The sequence below is a fragment of the Dermacentor variabilis genome, chromosome 3, assembly GCF_050947875.1.
Source record: "Dermacentor variabilis isolate Ectoservices chromosome 3, ASM5094787v1, whole genome shotgun sequence".
Classification (NCBI taxonomy): Eukaryota; Metazoa; Arthropoda; class Arachnida; order Ixodida; family Ixodidae; genus Dermacentor; species Dermacentor variabilis.
In genome coordinates, this window is record NC_134570.1 from 36,195,705 (window position 1) to 36,215,246 (window position 19,542).

The following is a 19,542-nucleotide window of genomic DNA, read 5'->3' on the forward strand; positions in this document are numbered from 1 at the left end:
CTATTTCACGCTACACCACTCATTATTTTTTTTTCTTAGCTGCCAACGCGGGTGCGCGCGTGTGTCTACACCGATGCGCACAGCGCCTGTTTGTCCACGCAATCCAGAGCGACGCGGCATTTTCAGGCTCGTCTTCTCTCTTTCTCTCGTTGCGCCGCGTGTTTGTCGCACACTTCTCCGTCCACCCCTTTCCGGGGACCGGCGTCGTTTTGCGTTTATCAGTTTAGCGCCGCGGCAGGGAGGCGATAACGCCGCGATGTCCGGAAAGGGCGCCGCGGGGACCGTCGCCGATGCTCGAAAGCGAAATTTGCGGAAAGTGAGAGTCTCTTCCCGGCCGCGTCGGACGACAAACCCTTCGCGCGGACGCTTCCGGGTAGCGCCGCGGTCGCCCGCTCAGGTACACACACGACGGCGAGAGCGCGAGCTCGACCGTGTCCGCAACCTGAGCCAAGGGCTCGCGCCGCGGCCTTTTTTCGGAGTCTCCCGGGTCAGAGTTCAAGGCGCAGGGCTCGGAGTTTGCAGCGTCGAAAGGAAGCGTCGGATTCCGCAACCGTAAGTGTAGCACGTTGGTGCCTTGCGGCAGCACAAAACATAACGCGCTTATCGGAGATCTTTAGCGGCGCTTCAAGTCGGGTCCTCTGAAACTGGGTGTCGGAAAACGTAGCCGCTTTGAGAGAGAAACGGAATGAGCGTCAGCCTGCACTGTGACGTTTGCTCTCGGATCATTCATGAGCAATGAGTTACTTACATTCCGGCGTTGCGCACTGACTTGGATACTTGCTTAGAGGGATCTAAGCCGATCTTCAACTTTGCCAGGCCGTTTGACTGTGAACGCACAGCACACTATTCTGTGGCTCTTTGTTCTTCTGTTTCTTGCTTTTGCTTAGTGCGCGCTAGATTTCGCATGTGCTTTAGTGACGGAGTGAGCTCAGAGAGAATGTAGTGCCCACTACTTGTCCTTCACTCGGACACTCACTGCCGTTCGAAAACTGCTCAAAGAACCAGAGTTACCGGCAACTGGAAAGAAATTGAAATCTCGGCGTGACGTGGTCGAGTTCTGCAGGTCTTGCGCCCATGCACGTGGTGACAGGCGAGGGCAAATGACAATAGGCGGTAGACCGATTACGGTGACAGTGGGGGCGAACAAGCAGTGGTGCATTTGTAAATAGCACACACAACGGAGTAAGACAGCCGCGACATACTGGGAGATTTCTGGCAACTCTGATGCGACCTTTGAGCTCTACCAACTCGCGTGATACATTTGCGTGCAGGCAGGTGCAGATACGCACAATCTCTCCCCCATCCCCCGCATTTATTGTGTGTATTTGCTAGAAAGGGAAAAAAGTCGCCTGATAGAACGTGCACGTGCGTGATAAAGCGCCGCAGAGGTAGTATTGCTGGATGCTTCGTCTGGCAAAGTCCCCGCAGTTTATTTTTGCAATAGCGTGGCTTGTGCTGACTGTGGGAATCTCGCAACTTCAGACTTCAGACGCCCGTCTGGCTTGCTAACCTCTTCAGGGGAAAAAGAGGTTAAAGGAAGAAAGAAAGAAAAAAAGGAGGAAAGAAGGAAAAGAATAATGAAAAGAAAGAAAGAAAGGGAAAATAGGGAACAGTGGGGGTATTTCCATGCGCAGGGTGCACTGACGGACTAGGTAGGGTCTGTCGACGTCGGGAACTGCAGCGATGCACGTGACGGTTCCTGAGCCTGCGACACCTGTGTCCACGACCCAAGGACCTCTGTCTCCGAGAATGATATTGAGTCTAACTTCTGCAAAGAGATTAATGCGCCGGTCGTCATAGCGGAAACAGGCGCCGAGGAGACGTTCTCTACACTCCTCACACAGTACGTGGGGTTTGACATCCCATACTAATAAGGGGCGTTGAGGGACGTGGCAGAGGAGGGCAAATAATTTTGACCACAACGTGCACCGAAGCACTAATACATAAGCGGTATGCTTTTTCCCTTTTCTTTCTTTCGCTGTTTCGTTTCATCGCTTTTTTTTTCCTTTCTTTTTTTCATTACGCGTTCGTCAGAACGTGGCTGCCGTGGCCTGAGATATAGACAGCACCCTCTCTCATGTGTTAGCTCGTGAACAGGTTCACCCGGCCCTCGAAGGACGTCACCTTCTTTTGGGCTCGTTTCGGTATGACTTTAGCCCTGCGCATTTGCTAATTAGTGGACGGAGCGCTTTGCCGTTTTACGCTAGCTCACTAGTTCTCGCACCTCGTGCAAAAGCAACGCTATGGATCAGAACCAACTCACACTGTGTTCAAACTACAGTGCCGTGTTTATCCACGATCGCTCCTGATTTTGTTACCGAGAATAGGGCCATTTGCCCCGGTGTAGGACTACTGATGAATATTGAAGCACTTATCAAGAGCATTGAAAAGTACCTAAGTATCTTTCATAGCACTTGCAATAACGTCTACTAACGAATGAAATGAAATGAAATGGAATAGAACGAGTATATTAGCCGCCATGTACAGCAAACTGATGGTAGGACTGCAGCTAAGAACTGCAGTTATGCAGCTTGAGGAGACCACGAACCCTATAATTAAACATATTTTGGCGTCAGCGTGATACAGCGCACATGATTAAAACCAAATTGGCTTACGCTAACAGTAAAATACAGCACGAAGAAACAAAAGTAACATCAATCAAGTATACCGTTTCATATGAGAATAACATTGTTAATTTATAACAATCAAGATAGCGTATATATTTCCCCGTACTTAACACTGTTTCGCAGAGCGACGAAGGGACAATACTTGAGCGGGAAAACAACACACGACACCTGAGACACCCGACACATTGCTCAAGTCCTGTCCTTTCGTCGCTCTGCTGAACAGTGTTATGTAAGTATGTCCATCCAATTAGCCCACTGTGAAATTTTCCTCAATTACATTTCCCGTAGTTCGCGGTACTTGCGAACAATAACTGTAAGTTGAATGGCAAGACATTCCCTATGGACAATGCAATATTGAAGCACATTCGAATGCACGGCTTGTCGCCTGAAGCATATCGACCTTTCTTTCGTTGTACTCACTAAATTGTTAATTAGCTGTGGGGTTTAGCTTCCTGAAACTTGACGGCAGCTTATGAGGGAGACCATAGTGGAGGTCTAAGAGGTATTCTCTGCCGCCTGGCGTTCTTTAACGGGCACCTACAGCTAAGCACACTAGTGCTTTCTTTACATTGCTCCTCCCGTCAAATTGCGGCCGCCATGACTGGCACCGCTCGCGCGAGCTCGCGTTCAGCAGCACAGTGCCTTAGCCACCGAGTCACTACAGTGGGTCGATTACGTTATACTCTACGCTTATCTTATCTAGTGATCTGTAATGTCGTCTTGGGGCAGCATGCCAGAGATCGCGTTAAATTTTTGAAGAAAGCGAGAAGTTACATGTAGCTAGCGCGGGACCGCCTACACGCTTGCACATATTGTACGTATCTATAGCTTTCGGGATGCCAGTATATATCATGTCAGTCGGCCATTGCTGCGTTTAGGCCATCGCACGGTTTTCTAACGCTGGTTAAGACCTTAAGAAGTTCTCACCATGCAATTAGAGAGATTAGATTAGATTAGATTTAGATTAGATTAGATTAGATTAGAGAGACTGCTAATGTGAGCACATCATGGAAGCACAAATGAACGCTTGTGAAGTGCAGCCTACAATACTTGTTTCAAGCTCGGTCACGAGTTAGCGACCCTGTACTCCGCTCTATGACCTGCGCTGCCGAGAACGGTACAAGACGTGCTTCTTTTTAACACCAGCTCACGTTAGAACGCGGTTGTCACCACCGTTCAGGCAAACCCGCTTACGCTTTCTTTATGCACGAAAATTTACGGCGCACGGAAAGGCCCCAGCATGCATAACTAGAAATCCTGCCTAAACGCGTGACTGCGCCGAAAGCAGGGCTCTATTACACGGCCTTGTATTCACGGTTTGCGTTTCTTTCGCGCTAGCGAGGAGTCAGACTCACGTACTCGCCTCGCGAAGAAAGAAAAGGGGGAAAATAAGAAAAAAAAATAAAGACAGCGAGAAAGATTCGCGTCAACAAGGTTCTTGAAAAGGGAGGATTACAGTCCTCTCGCATAGCTGCTGTCTGGGCCGCTGAGTGAAAGGCTGACACGTTATGTCACGAAAAGCGCTTTCTTCCGCAGTCAGCACAAATCGTGGTTCTGCATGTTCTGCGTGTTGCGTTTACGGGGGCTAACTGAGATGGCCTCTGAACGCAGCAGGCAGGCAGCTGCGCGGGCATTACGTGCCCACAAGCTGTGAGCGCTCATTTTATGAATTTCTTCTTCGTTCTTTTTTTTTCTTCCGACGCTTTCTCGCTTTCTCGGAGGAAGGAGCCGAAAACCATTCTGGAAGGTTTCGTAAGGTTGCCGTGATTTATAAGACAAATGCGAATGCGTTTTTCAGGAAAGGGAGGCGTATACACACGCGTGATGAAAACTTAGTTTTGTAAGAGCTGGAAAAAGCAAGGGCTGGAAAAATGGTGAGCACGCTTTGGGGGCACGAATGCCTGTTATGCTGAAAGTGCGAAAAAAATTTAAGAAGCGGTACTACCACTTAAAAAAAAAAAAGAAAGAAAGAGGGAACGTGTTCGGGAGAACTTGCATGAGGAAAAAAAAAACTAGTTAGGCTTGTTGGTTACTATTTGCGTTCTTAAATTCGGGTTAGTCACGTGGGCTTTCGGAGTTCTTTGTATGCTGTGGCTTGAAATGTAGCACATCCCTCAGGGAAGCTGCCTAATCAAAATGTTTCTCGCGCGTAAAAGAAACTGAATCCTTCGTCGAGAAAGATCGTACGCAGAAACAATGCCGGAAACCACTCTATCGGCGAAGGGTGATCGGTTTTGTTATTCATTAAAAATTCATCGTTACGTAGAGTGCTGAACAACTCCTTACATGGCTAGATTAGCATGGGGACATCCCTTCGTTTCACATGCCACTGTAAGGTACTAGTGGGAAAATACCGCTAGCCGAAGTTATCAACAAAAACGGCGCGGAGAGAAATTACTCGCATTATTTAGCACGTTCGTGTGTCGCTGTCAAAGTTGTCGTCTCTTTTCTTCTTTTTTTTTTCCTTGGTGAAGTACAATGCCCGCAAGCTGGAAGTAGGCTATGAGATATAGCATTGCCGAGGGACTTGGTTGAGTTTTGACCATCTTGGAGTCCCTGACGCGCACCTAGAACTAAATAAGCAGCCACATTCGTATTTTAGACCAGTTCAGATACGACAGCTGTGGCTAAAAACCGAACCAGGAACATCGTGTACTATTGCAGTAGACATCAGCATATCGTATAACACTTACGATACCCACTCATGGTCTTACCTGAAGGTAGCCAGTGCCCTCTTATTGCGACTGTTGACTTTATTTCACTCTACAAGCCACCGTCTATAACAAACCTCAAGATATATTTCTATGCGTCCACATGCACGAGTGCTTAGTCTTCTCACACGTCATTGCCTCATGTTCAACAAGAGTCAGCTACAAAGCGTCCGTCGAAGTCGGCTTCTCCGCAAGAAGGAGCCTTAAAGGGAGATGCCAACTTTAAGAACTCGTTATTATTATTATTATTATTATTATTATTATTATTATTATTATTATTATTATTATTATTATTATTATTATTATTATTATTATTATTATTATTATTTACTGTGACCATAGCAAAGCTTTTGACGTTGTCAGCCACAAGCTGCTTCTGATCAACCTTACGCACTTTGGTGTTGACTCGTCAGTTGTCAATTTCTTGCGCAGCTATCTCTTTGATAGATCGTGTTATGTTAACGTCAATTTCCAAACGTCTTCTTCTCACACGACAACTAGCGACGTCCCTAGAGGATCAGTATAAGGACCAGTGCTTTCTTTTTGATTTATTGATGACGTTAGTTCCGCTATACGGAATTCTTTCCTTCTTTATGCCGGTGACATCAGTGTACCAAAAAAAAAAAAAAAGTTCCCACTGTCGATGGCTGTCGCATCCTACAGTCTGACCCGTTTTATTTTTTCTATATGGTACAAAAATAATGACCTCACCTTGAATGCTGCCAAGACCAAAATCATGACTCCCACAAGCAAAAACAGCAAACACTTCGTTTTCTTATTTTTCCTATTCTGTAGCTTCTTTACCATTGTGTAAGGTCTGCGAGCTCAATGATCTCGTTATACTTTATAAAACAACCTTACGCTTTTCTGCTCGCACTAAACGCGTTGCATTGCGGGGTATGCACTGTCTGGGCTCTGTCCTGCAGACTACCGAGGCCATTCGATACTCCTACACTGTTCCACAAGCTGTGCGCAACAATCCCTCTTCCTAAATTCGAATACGCGTCGGTCGTATGGAATTGCATTTATATATACAACAGTCATATTAGAGATTGGGTTCAGAAAAAAGTTTCTAAGCATACCTCTTCACCGCCTCGCTAACAGGGGCACTGGACCTTGTTCAAGCACTGTTAGATTATTCTTATTGCGTTTACTTCGCTGCCGACCAAATCACGCTGACCTGTTCCTTTTCGAACTCCTTGACGGTATCGTCGCTTGCCCCGAACTCCTCAGTTGTATGTATCATGTTCCGTATTCCGCGCAAGATCACCAGAGAGCATATATATTTCCGTGTTCCTGCCTGTCATCACCAACGCTGAACCGTGCACAGGATACTGCCTTTATAACGCTTAGTTTCATGATCTCGATATTTTTCATAACTCGCGGTCATTGTTCTTTTGCGAGATTGCGTTGTTGTGTCATAGTTTCACACATTGTTCAGCTGCCTTCCTTTTTTTCTTTTGTATTTAGGTTGCGCTTCGTTGTATGTACGTTCTTCAATATTCTTCTTGTTATTGTATTTTTTATAACTATATTCCCCCTGTATTCTGTCTTTGTTTGTTTTGTCTTTAATGTACAGTGCCTTCGCCAGCACTCAGACTTTAGGGTTGTTCCTCGGCACGACATATGAATACTCGTAAATAAATGAATTAATAATAATAATAATAATAATAATAATAATAATAATAATAATAATAATAATAATAATAATAATAATAATAATAATAATAATTGTTGTTGTTGTTCTTGTTGTTATTTATTTAATTATTTGCAGACGCGAAATTTAAGTTAGCAAGGACAGGAACATTTTTAGGAGGTAATTCAGCATTTTCATTTATTCAAACAGTTAGTTGTTCTGCTGTTATAGTACAGTTTGAAAATAGCATAATTAAAACGAGACTTTCGACTAGCTTAAGCTCTTCTGACCTTCCAATGCACAGCAATCCGGCCAGAAAGAACAAGCAGTCAGACGGCTGACCAGGCGAATTTTCCAAAGCATCAGTAACCGAAACGTGGTCATGCATGCTACGCAGGTTGTTGCGTAATTTGACACGTACCGCTACGAGATGGCGCCACCAACGCGGTCGCCGCGAACGCGATCGGGTCGTCTATTTGCTCCGGTCTAACAGCTGTTAGAGAAACGGTCGGTGTGTATAAAAATCATGGAAGGAGAAAAAATAACCTAGGCGGGAGAATCGCGCCACGCAACTAGCTTTCGCAAGCCAACTCTCAGTGAAGTCAGCGCAACACGTTACCTTTGACATTTGGCGTATTGGCCGATGATGTTTGGTTCCCTATAGTTCTCAATTGATGCGCACTTGTTCGATTGCTCTGCCGTGGCTCCGCCTGCCAGGGAAGCAGCACTGAAGCCTACCAACGCGCTCTGACGTCACGATCACGTGTCGCGCCGACTCGTTTGGCTTCAGCCGCGTTACGCAGTGCTACCTTCTTGTTCCTCCCTTTCTGCATGACATAAAAAGGATACACGTGACGCCATATGGCTGTCATACTCGCAGCTTTCTCGCATGTACGCGAATGGCCATAATGCGAAACTTTTCACTGCAGTAAGCTGTTCAACAGCATATATTGATGGCGCCACGATGGCGTAAGTAAAATGGTTACTTTGTTCATTAGTATGTTTCATTCAGTCTTTGAGTGCAATTTCAACAACAGTGGCGCATAAATCAAAATTTCATTTTCGCGAACTAAAGTATCTGATTTTTACAAGTGTGGGAGAACGAAAGTCGACCGCGCATTTATTTATTCATGTGTGATGTGACCGGACGTGTTTTGATTGTGGCAGTAAGTACCGTTTCGAAAGGACGAACGAACGAACGAACGAACGAACGAACGAGCAAGGACGCACTCATCAGATCGGATAGAACTTGGGCCCTCTCGCTTCCGTGTCCGGCACTCACACAAGTGCAATAAGAGGATATCGGCTGTTTGCGTGCGCTGCATCGAGAGATAATCCACCGTGAGGCACGCAGTGTGCGATTTCAATGCACGCATGCACGTACCAATGCCGTGTCCACATTCTCACGTACTGCGGACACGGCATTCCACGGAGCTCAACTCGTTTACGTCCTTTAACCATCGTCACCCAACGACAAGTCAGCGCGCAGCACCTTCGTGTGAGAGACATCAACGCCAGCCTTCTCACCATTCCGCTGTAACAGCTTGCGTCGACGAGTGCAGTAGCGTGGTGTCTCTTGGACAGGCGAAGCAGTGTTATTAAAGTCTGGTTAGGTGTAGGCGCATGTACAGACGATACAAACGCCACAAAATAATTTAATAAACGCTGTATAGACTCAGGGAGTGTGTAGGCGAACGCCAGCGTTTTCTCCCCCCCTCCCTCCCTTTTTTTTTATTTCCACGCACAGAATACCCGTGTTTGATCTTCGGCGGGAGCGCGCCAAAATCACTTTCTGTCATGCATGCGCGAGACGCGTGACTGGCGCATGTCGAGCATAGGCGTTTATGCGAAGGTCACGTCTCGCAGCCCACTCCCTCGGCGAAGGCCGACGGCTACTTCGCGAGAGCTATGCTGCAGAGGCTTCCTGTCGCGCTTTTTTTTTTTTCAATTTTATTTCTTTTTTTGAAAGGCATGTGTGCTACGTACTTGCGGCATCGCGCGCCGCGTCAGGCGCGTTGCGCGGTTTCTTTCACTTTTCTTTCACTTTTCTTTCACCCACTATAGTGTATACTTAATGCATTTCCTTCACACATTCCAGCCGCCGCACGCCGCGACCACTTTCTCCTTTCCACGGAAAGAGCAAACTTCCCATGCATGGCCGTCCAGAACTCGTGCCCTCGCTTTCTTATTCTTATTCCAACGCGCATCGTGCCCCGCGGAAACGGGGCCCTCTTTTTTTTTTTTTCCACGAACGCCCGATCAAACTTGACGGATCGCCAGGCATCAACGTCATGCGCCGAGAAACGCGACGTTTCGGCTCTTCTTTCCTCCTAACGCGGCCGTTCGTTTCACGCTCTTGCTCGCTCGCGCAAGGCTTTTATTCATTTCATCTCCCCCTGACACTTCGCGTCTTGATTCAATGTTAACTTTTCCCGGATCACTCATTCTTTTTCCCTCTATTTCTTTGATTCAATGGTTGCTATATAGCAGACAGCTTCCGAGGCGCGCTGCTGGCACTTTTGCTCGAACATCCATTTCGTTCTCAAAGAAAATATTGCCGCCTTTACGCGATTGGTCCCGAGATAGCGCGAACTCGTGGATGCCAGCTTTCTTTCTTTTTGTGTCTGTTTGCGTTTCCGTGTTTTTTTCGCGCCCTTTTCTTGTTCCATCACTCGACGAGAGTCAAGCGGATGGATGCTCCTCCGGCTTTCGCGCTTGCCATTTTTATCTCCTCACTCCCGGCGTTCTCTCGCATTTTTTCAGCGAGGAAGACTCTCTAGGCGGGGTGTGTTCGCAGTTAACCTTCAAATCTGAGCCGGTCGGAAGGCTTGGCACAAAGGCTTATGTAAAAACTGCTGCGCCGAGGAAGAGAGACGCGCCCGGCGAGGCGAGGAGACAAGAGGTCCGCAGCGCGGCCGTGTAAGCATGGGCGCTCGTACATAGACGAGCGGCGGACAGGTTAAGGACGGAGTGCTCGGCAGGGCAAGGTTATTCGCGAGAAGAGAAAGCAGAGCGGATGGGAGTGGAAGAAAACTAAATATATATTTTTTCTTCTTTTTTCTAAGAAGAAGGAGGAGGTAGGCGAGGAGGGCGGTAGACAGGCGCGCCGGGAAATGGACCACTGCGATTCACTTTTGTCAGGCAGGCGAGCTTTCTTTACGGCGGGAACGTTGTTCTTGTTGCGCGCGTACGTCTTTCCTGCGCGCGTCGCACATCCTCGGAAGGTTTCGCATCGATATCTTGCAGTTTTCATTTTGCTCATTATGCATAATCTTGTGTCGCCGAATAACCGAGACAAATAAGTGCTGAAAAGAACGCACGACGTGGATTGTAAGGCTTCTATCCCCATCTAGAATTCTAGTCATGCGCAGCACGACGAAAGATATGTCGCAAACAGGCACCATTAATAACGAAGGTCGCCAGTTACGAGTTGCAGGTCTAACGCAGACAGCTTTTCTTTTTGTTTAAGTGTGGAACGTTCTTGGACCGTGGTGGTGTCCTGCCTCTGCTTTGCTTCAATGATACTTTGAAAATAATCTGTGTGTGAATATACTTACCGTGTGTGTATTCGTCTCTTCACAGCGAAGCTGTATATGGCTAGGGATCCGTTCGCTTTTGTTCTCCGTGAACAAAAACTATCATCATCAATGGCTCATATCACCGTAAGCAAGCAAAAAATACGATGGCTCATAGCCCCGTAAGGCACAGGCTACACGCACTCAGCAAAGTAAAGCGAACAGTGCTTAAATTCTTTCTAATCGCGCATACAACATACAGAACAGCATGTCGAAAACTGTCATCATTAATGGCTCACACTCCCGTGAGCAACGGCTCATATACCCGTGAGCAATGACTCATACCCCCGTGAGCAATGACTCATACCTTCGTGAGCAAGCACAGAATGCAATGACTCATAGTCCTGTAAGGTTCATGGCTACTCACTTCGCGTGAATTAGCTGCGATGACACTACCCCTGTTGTTGTAGGTGTTTTCAATGTGGATGTCTCGGTACCGAAAAGGGAGCGGTTTACGCGTTCCGTGTTGCACACATATCCCTTGCGATGGCGCACCGATCCGGCCCGCCCGACCACCCAGCGGCGTTACGTGCATCGATTTGACATTATCAAAGAAGGTGATTGCAGTTGCGAGTGAAATAATGACCCCCGATCAAGACAATAAATGAGTGTGCGTACCTTTCGTCACGATGACCACCCATCAAGACAACAAATGAGCTCGTACCATTGTTCCAAATTATGTATCACCTCCACCGTGTGCAAAACAGCTTCGCTGGTCAACCACCTTCACAGAGTGGAATGGCTCATGATTTTTTTGTTTCTTATATATTATTCTTTCTTTCATCGCTCTTTATCGACAACGCCTTGAGTAGCATTATGACCAATAAATATTCTGGTGAAGTAAAATGTTTGTGGATGAATCGCCGCCTTGGTTAACATTTCTTAAGTGCTCGAAAGCTTCATGTGCAGGGAGGATTCCGGACGGGCAAGTCATATGCGGGCAACGTTTTAAAATACCGTGTACACGTTCAGGCGACTGACATACTTAATACAACTTCTCGGAAGAAACAACTTCGCTGGAAATCGGGTTGCGATTCCACAAGATCGTACAAGCGTACGATCTTCTTTGTTTAAAAGACCTTCAAGACAGTCTTGATGACGAAAGACCACGTACTTCTTGCGGAGAAATAGCCGAAATTAAAGTTTATTCATGAATCGTTCATTACAGGCCTTCAGTTTCTTATACTTTTGAGAAACATTGCGCTTTACATTTCGGTTCACCGATTGTCCCTGGTCCCGATAACACCCATATACGGAACTAGTGGAACGAGGTTGGTCGGCGTTAGAAATTTATTTACTCGCATTCCTAGCTACTTGAAACCGCTGCGGGGGTGAAATGGTAGAGCGTCCACCTCGTATGCGGGAGGTACCGAGATCAATTCCTCTATTTCTTTTTCTTCTAATGGGTAGAGATGTGCCACGACCTCGCGCTTAGTTGTTTATACGGGTTCTCATCTCGAAGGGGGGCTCTATAGAGATTTTCGAGGTCCTCCAGTCGCCCCTTGTCACCACCACAGCTTTGGTGAAATAGTCGAGCATCCGCCGCTACTGTGGGAGGCAGACGGGTGCTGCCGCCGAATACCTGCAGGTGAAATTGGCACAAGCGCGCTGCCGGCCTGGTACTCGGCAACTGCGGGAGTTCCAGACGCTTGGAAGGACACCCACCTATTGAGGAGCTGGCCGGCATGAGGTATAGCGTAGCGTCGACGGTGCGCCCACTTCGCTTCGCCGTTGTTGCAGAGAAATTCACTCCGCGTTTCTGGAGGCACACGAGCCGTGGAGCTGGACAACACGACAACGACGGCGGCGACGACTACGGCGTTTTTGATGGTCACAGGGAGTCAGGCACAGAAGCAAACAAAGTCAGGTCAAATAAAACCCATATATTGGGCTCACGATGGATGACGAAAAGGAGACACCTGCAGAAATACGCATAAACGAAGAATGCCGTTTCCCCCCCCCCCCCCCCCACCCCCCCCCTGATATCTCGGTGCAGAAAAGCGTCCCTTGTCGCTCGGAGGCCCAGAGTTTGAAAGTGAATTTACGAGGAGAAAAAAAAATTGGGCTTTCCTTTTGCGACTTAGCGATCTCCACCGAGACCCATGTCGCGCCGCATCCTCCATTTCACTTAAGTTAAACACCAGCCGCTGAAAGAATCGTAAGCAACAGGGAACGGATGCAGCAGACGCTGCAGCTGTAAAGAAACTGCGTTTTTCGCCAAGGGTGAAACCTTCACACGCGTTTCCCGCGATAGAGTATCTTGCACAACACGGTGCTAGAGGATTGAGCTCAGCAAACACAGTGCTGTGATAAGGAAGCGGAACACGCTACGATAGCTGCAAACCTCCCGCGTAGCCCATTCTTTTTATTAACTTTTTTTTTGCAGTCCTTGCATAAAGCATGAGACCTCAGCCTTATATTCGCTTGAGAACCAAGACAACTGTGAGTTTTAAACGTGTGCCCAGGTTATCGTAAGTTGACAGTTACTTTAGCGTACGCTAAAGAGGATGAAGGAGAAAACCCGCTCGCTCACAAGACCTTCATTGAATTACTTCGACATTCTCATTCCAATGCGTTGTTACTTCGTATTATTTGTTCTCTCTTTGCTTGCTTTTCTCCTTACTTGTTCTCTTTTTCGGTCGCCTAGACATCCACACTGATTCTGCGTGGTTAATGTCACGTTAGAACGGCAGTGGGAAATCTATGAAGACCGTTAAGAAAGAAATGCTGGTTTTATTTTAACACTTTAATCGACGATGGCAGCTACATGGACTCGTGCATATGGTGCCTCCTACTTTGTTGTAGCGCAGGCAGAATGAAAGGGCCACAGAAAGGCAAGTTAGACAAACACACAGGGCTAACTTTTAACAACAGATTTATTTACAGTTCTCGCAGGCGTACTTATACTCCTCAAAACGTGATATCACACGTGTACGTTGCTCAGCAAATAGGAACAAAACCGGGGAAACCCCATGGAGACCCTTTTGTGGCCACACTGATTATTTAGAAGGGTGCCCGTTCGACGAGAACAGAGATAATGTAGATATCTTTTTTTTATTAATAAAGAAATACATGCGCTTGAATTTTGGTGCAATAAAGCCTGACGGTCAATTGTTCGATCCATGAGCCATCCAAGGCTTTCGCCTTAATGAAGCCAGGCATTATTGCAAAGGCTGCCCTCCAACTAACGAGGGAACCAACTTCCAAGTACGTGACACCTGAAAGGCAGTCTAAAAGGAAGCACTTAATCACTCTGGCATGTGGAAGCGTGCTGTTGGAACGCTAACTTCGCTAACTTCGTCGTGAGAAGTTAACTATTATGGAAGAATATGCAGTCCAAGTTTCATTTCCTGAATTTCATGCCGAAAGGGCAGCGCTTGTGTCTCAGTGTGGCGCCACCAATTTCTAAGCTTTCTTCCTTTCTTTCTTCTTGGAATTTGGGCCGTTGTGCCCCGGTAAGAGTTCTCAAAACTTGCCATGGTTAAATCTTTGGCTCTTTTAGAAAGCGATTGGGTGCATCTTTACTGATAATAAAATAACTAGATGTGAGCAGACGCCGTAAAAATCAATGACGTCACACAGAGCTGGTGCGGGAACTTCGAGGGGGCGCGGACACATGTTCTACGCATTTCCCCCCCTCTTTTTTGAGCTTACTCTTGAGGCAAGAGTGGCCTTTTTGATATCGTAGACTGATAAATTACCAATACAGGTCAAATTATTTTCCTCTTTAGTATTCTCCTGAGGAATGGATGAAGTGTGATGAGACAGAAATAGACATAGATGAAGAAAAAGAAGAAAAAAAGAAACGAAAGAAGAAACTCAACGTTAGCCCCCTTCTTTTGGAGCAGCGGTCCTGGTACAATAACGTAATTTGCCTTGCTCAGATTTTTGACACTGAAATCTCCCTGGGTATTGCCTTGACACCTCTCGGTACATCGACCTACCTTCTTCTCGCCGTTAAAGTCTGTATAACGATCGCCTTCTTGCCGCTTTTTAACTTATATTATTACGTCTAGGCAAACCTTCTTCCCCTCTTGAACATTTGCTGCAATGTCCGCGACTCTAACCGCTGCTTGAATATAGTTCTTTTAACCGTTCTCTGTTGATCCACACACGCGTCTATATAGGCGACTTCATTCCAGCACTGGCAATTTTCGCATGTCAGTCCTTTCCATTGAAGTTGCTACGGTTTCATAGAGCATTACTGGTCGTATCACTGTCTTGAATATGGCTCCTTCAGAATTGTAATAGTGCCTCGGTCGTCACCTACTGTGATCGGCATTCCAAAGGCCGTCATTCCGAAATGGTATGCTTCAACAATGGTCTGTCATGAACGCGCGCTTTCGCAGTGGCGACTGATTGTCTCTGTACAGGGTAGCGAGTACAAGCGCAAAAGAAAAAGAACGAAAAAGAAAACGTATGGTGTCACATAACCTACAAAAATGGCTTTAGCCTTAATTGGAGTTAGTGAAGCTGCCCGTGAACGTGTGCTGTTATACTGAAGTATGCTGTGATCGTTACTGGATGTGATCGTTTGTCTCTCTCATCGGTGTCTCTGTCCTTACTTTCTTCTTGTCTTTCTACATCCCCTCCCATTTACCCCAGTGTAAGTATAAGAAAGCCAGATTTTTTGTTCTGGCTGACCTCTCTGCCCTTCTCCCTTCTGTTCGGTTCTCTCACTTGCAAAATTTGTCGTTTGAACTCGGCGAGGGAGCCGATGGTGAACCATTATTACATTACAGACGCTTTACAAGCCTTAAAATCTCACGCTGGGATTTCAGTCCAGTGGCTTTGCCCGCACACTTTGATTAGCGCAGTAGTTATATAGCATTCGGAGAGCAGCGCAGTACCTAACAGCATTTGTGGGAAACGCATATATGTGGCAAGGCCCACATGTACTTCACCTGCGCGTATATATGGTGCATGAAGTGACGACGACAATGGCACTGCCAATTACGGACGTCATGTTACAATGACTCCCTCACGTTCACGGATGTTCTTGGAAAAACTATGCAAAACCCCATATTCACCAACAGGTCATGATTCGTAGCTCTTGCTAGACTTCATGATGATGGTCGTTATGATAATGATGATGATAATGATGATATTGTTACGTAAGAAGACGCAGACGAAAAAAAAGCTATATATATATATATATATATATATATATATATATTGACATCCCCTTACACGGGGCACTGACAAATAGTCCCCTAGCCTGCTTGAGTTAATCAGCTATGCTATACATGTTTTTCATTTTAGCATTTTTTACGCATCTCCTTAATCTGCTTTCTCTTTCTTAAGAATTATCTACCTTGTGTCGCTACCTATACCAGTAACAAATCCGGTCGTATCAATCTCTTCCCTGCTTTTCTCCCGCCAATACTCTAAACGTGTCTTGCTTATCTCGACTGCTGTCCGGTTGATGCTTCCGTCCACATTAAATGCAAGCACTTCTGGAAGGTGTGCGTTACCTGCGGGTCTCACTTGGTGAGTCCCTTCGCATTCTATTAGGTTGCGCTGAATGGTCTCCGGATTTTTGCTGCAGCGTACGCATGCCTCATCTTGAGAGTATTTGCTCCGGCATGCTCTTGTTCTTAAGCAACCAGCTCGAGCCTCAAATAGCAAGTCAGTGCCCAGTGGGTAATTGCACAAATTTCTCCTTCTAATTCCTTTCTTCTCATTTTTTTGTGAATATCGGTAGCCATTTTTATTTCCATTATTTGCATCCAATTCACTGTATCTGCTCCTATCAATTATATTTTGGTGACTCTTGGCTGTCTATTTAGACTTTCAATTACCCTGTACTTGGTTGCCAACTTTCTTGACCTGCCCCTCCATTCTGTGTCCACATTTTTCAGGTACAGAAACTTATGCACTTTAGCCACTAATTTATTTTGATCCATGTTCCTGAATCTGTCTTCAAAACTAATTTTTTCTCTGTGCGTCTCCAACTTCAAAGGAGGCCCAGCCGGCGCACCGATGTGTGGTTAACTTCCAACCCTGACAATATAGCTGATTTGAGCACAGCGCCATCCATTGACTGAAAGTTACCTCCAAGAACGCTCTTCCGTGCTTCTTATGCCAGGGAGTCGCTTAATTAAAGACACCCGCCTTACTCTAGCGCAATCGAGTAGATTGTGAGCATTCGTATAGTTGAGAACTTCTCGCTCAACGCGCATCATCAAGAGGTGTTGTCAACGTTTGGCGAGCGCTCGGGTATGGATGGCCGGGGCGGTCCTCCGCTTTCTGGACTCGAGGTGCATTGTAGGGCGGAGGAACGTTCCTGATGACAGGGTTACGTACTTTCCTCTTGCAAACGTGTTCAAATTAACGGGCAAGCCGGTCCAGGACAACCGGAGGAGCCGCGGATGTCGGCGCCAGAATCCGGCCTAACTGTGCGGCCGACAATAAAAAAGGACGTCAACTGCGAGCGACTCCGCCCCTTGGCTCGTGCCTGCGACTCGCTAATTGCGACTCCTTCCGAATTAAGGCGCTGTCGTCGTGCACGGCAGGCGTGGGACACGACCGGCGCTCGTCGACCAAAAAGGAGACGCGCACGCGGCGGTCCCGCCTCTGGCGTTCATGAGCGTGAAAGGCTGCACCCTTGAGGCCTCGTTTACTCAAGAGCAAGACTCGCTTCAGAAAGAAAGAACGAAGAAAACAAGAGAACAGCAACAAGCGTGTGGTCTTGAGAAAGGATCGGGTCCGTGAGAAAAAGACGACGCTGGAAATTCCGCGCCCCATGTGTCAGAGCGAGCCCGCGGCCTGGTTAAAAACAGGAAAGCAGCTGTATGGAGCAATAAAAACACGCGCGGTCGTACGCACACTCACCACTCGTGCGTTCGTCGTAAAAGCGGAAGGAACAGACCCCGAGCACGCAGCACCCTCGGCAACGCAAGGACGCCGCTCGAGCATTCACGATGTCGCTAACGCTTGCGCCCGAGCTTTCAAACGCACGGACGCGCGCGCTCCGAAAACAAAACTCGTAACTAATATCCAGGGCAAGTAACCTTTACTTTGCTTAAGGAGCGTGTATTTATGTATTCACTACGCGGTCGAATACGCGGCGTTTCTCATGTATGCTATACCGAACGCCCGTAAAATCTATAGTATACATGCTGACGGCCACAACGAACTGAAAAACAAACAAACAAAAAGAAGCACTGAAAGTTCCAGCGACGCACGTAGGACCCCGTCCACATCCCACCTCTGTACCATTCAATTACCGCAACCTGCAAGGCCATGTACTCGTTCGACGGTGGAAGCAGTGGTACGACTTGTCTCGGTATATGTTCTGGAAGCGCCTTGAAGGAAGAGAAATAGGAAGAGGCGAGTAACAGCGAAGGAAGGAAGGGGACCATGTATTCCCGGGACGTTCCCGCTCAGATCCGTCATAAATTTTGAGCCCGCTAATATTGCGTGCGCTTTCCTTTATTTTTTTTTTATTTTTTCTCCAAGGTCGCCGTGGACTCGCGGCCCATTTCTCAGAGTGACGAGCGAGAAAGCTGTTGCGCTTCTTGTTGCGCCGTGGGTTCGGCCTTCTTCTTCGCTGCCCCGTGTGCGAGCCCCTTTCCCGTCGTTTTGTTTCCTTCGCGCGTTCTGTATCGCGCGCAGTCTTGCACAGTGCAGTGAACTTGGAAAACGAGGCGTGGTGGATACTCGGAGCCGCTTCCGTTTCCCGGGACGCTCGCTCGCGGAGTCGTTAATCAGAGGCCAAACGAGCTGCTTCCCGGCGGCCCGCTGTCACGTGACGCGCGATGTGAGAGTCTGCACGTGCTGTCCGTCCTTGCGGCATGAAAAGCCGGCGAGAGCGCCTACGAGGAATCGGCGATTTCTCGGCGTGGACTGTGCGCAATTTCATTTCTCGCTTGTAGGCACTATAATGCGGCGGCATATTGTCGGTGAGTACACGCTGCTGAGTGGGCAGCAACGCCTTCAGACATGAAACAGTGTTTCTCTCACAAAATGGCGATTCAGACTTGAAAGGTCGTCTGGTACTAAAGGAAATGATAGACAGCATGATAGACAGCACTCGTACCAGCGAATGCGTGGTGTTGCAAGAGCTTATGTGTCCAAGTTAAGTTCTGGCTCAGAGTATGGAGCGGCTGTTGCGAGCGGTCGCAATCCGTGTAATCCACGCAGCTCACAGAGCACACGCATTCGGACCGTTAGATCCACGTTGTGTCACTCTGCGTGAATAAATTGTTGGAAGCACTACTCCGGCTCGAAACGCGACCGCGACGTCGAAAATAACGAATCTTCTGGCTTTCTGCGCGCTGCAGAGTGGCCAGTTTCACTAATTAAAACGAACATGCGGGAATCCCTTGTGTCGCTAAGTAGAAACACATCACGATGGCAGGGCTGCTTTCAAAATCATTATACGTATTAACAAATTACGGTATCGCTTCCTTTACCTTCACTTTGTTCTCGGAGGTTCCTGTGTGGCCTCAGAGTATACAGAAACTTTAAAAATGCGCGAACAGATACAGTGAACGCCACCTGCAGGAACGCTGCCCCAAACATTCCTGCGCCGTAATGATACAAGTGTTCGACCTCACCAGAGGTTGTACGTTGTCGATACTTGAAGGAAACTTGTTTTTATTAAAAGCATTAGTCCACGTATGTGGAGGTTGCCGGTGCCAGCTACTGGCGCTTAAGTTTTCTCACACGGTACGCTGAGCGAGCTTGGGAGGCGGCGTATACTTTAGCAAAAGTTCCCAGGCATCTCGTATGGGCGTGTTTTCAAGTGGGCGTGCTGAAGAAAAAAAAATAGATATAAGAAAAAAAAGGAGGGAATATGAGAGGTATAGGTGAAAGAGAGAATTCACAGAGCGTCTTAGTCAGTTGCAGTGGCTATTACTGTATTTACTTACGTCGAACATAACGCTGACTTAAAAAAAGAGAAAGAAAGAAAATGCCGTACAGGAACAAGAACGTGAAAAAAAAGGGAAAAAGAAAACAGAGTTTCTCTTCAGCGCTCGCTCTTTACG

The 19,542-nt window shown here is 47.2% G+C and overlaps 1 protein-coding gene across 1 annotated transcript in view; it reads left to right on the forward strand.

The window, feature by feature from the left end:
• Window positions 1-344: 344 nt before the first annotated feature.
• The window catches only part of LOC142575417 (uncharacterized), a 629,386-nt gene continuing 610,188 nt past the window's right edge, over window positions 345-19,542 (forward strand). Inside the window, exon 1 of the mRNA XM_075684777.1 lies at window positions 345-552. The gene's annotated coding sequence lies outside the window, so the exon portion shown is untranslated. The remainder of the gene's footprint in view (window positions 553-19,542) is intronic.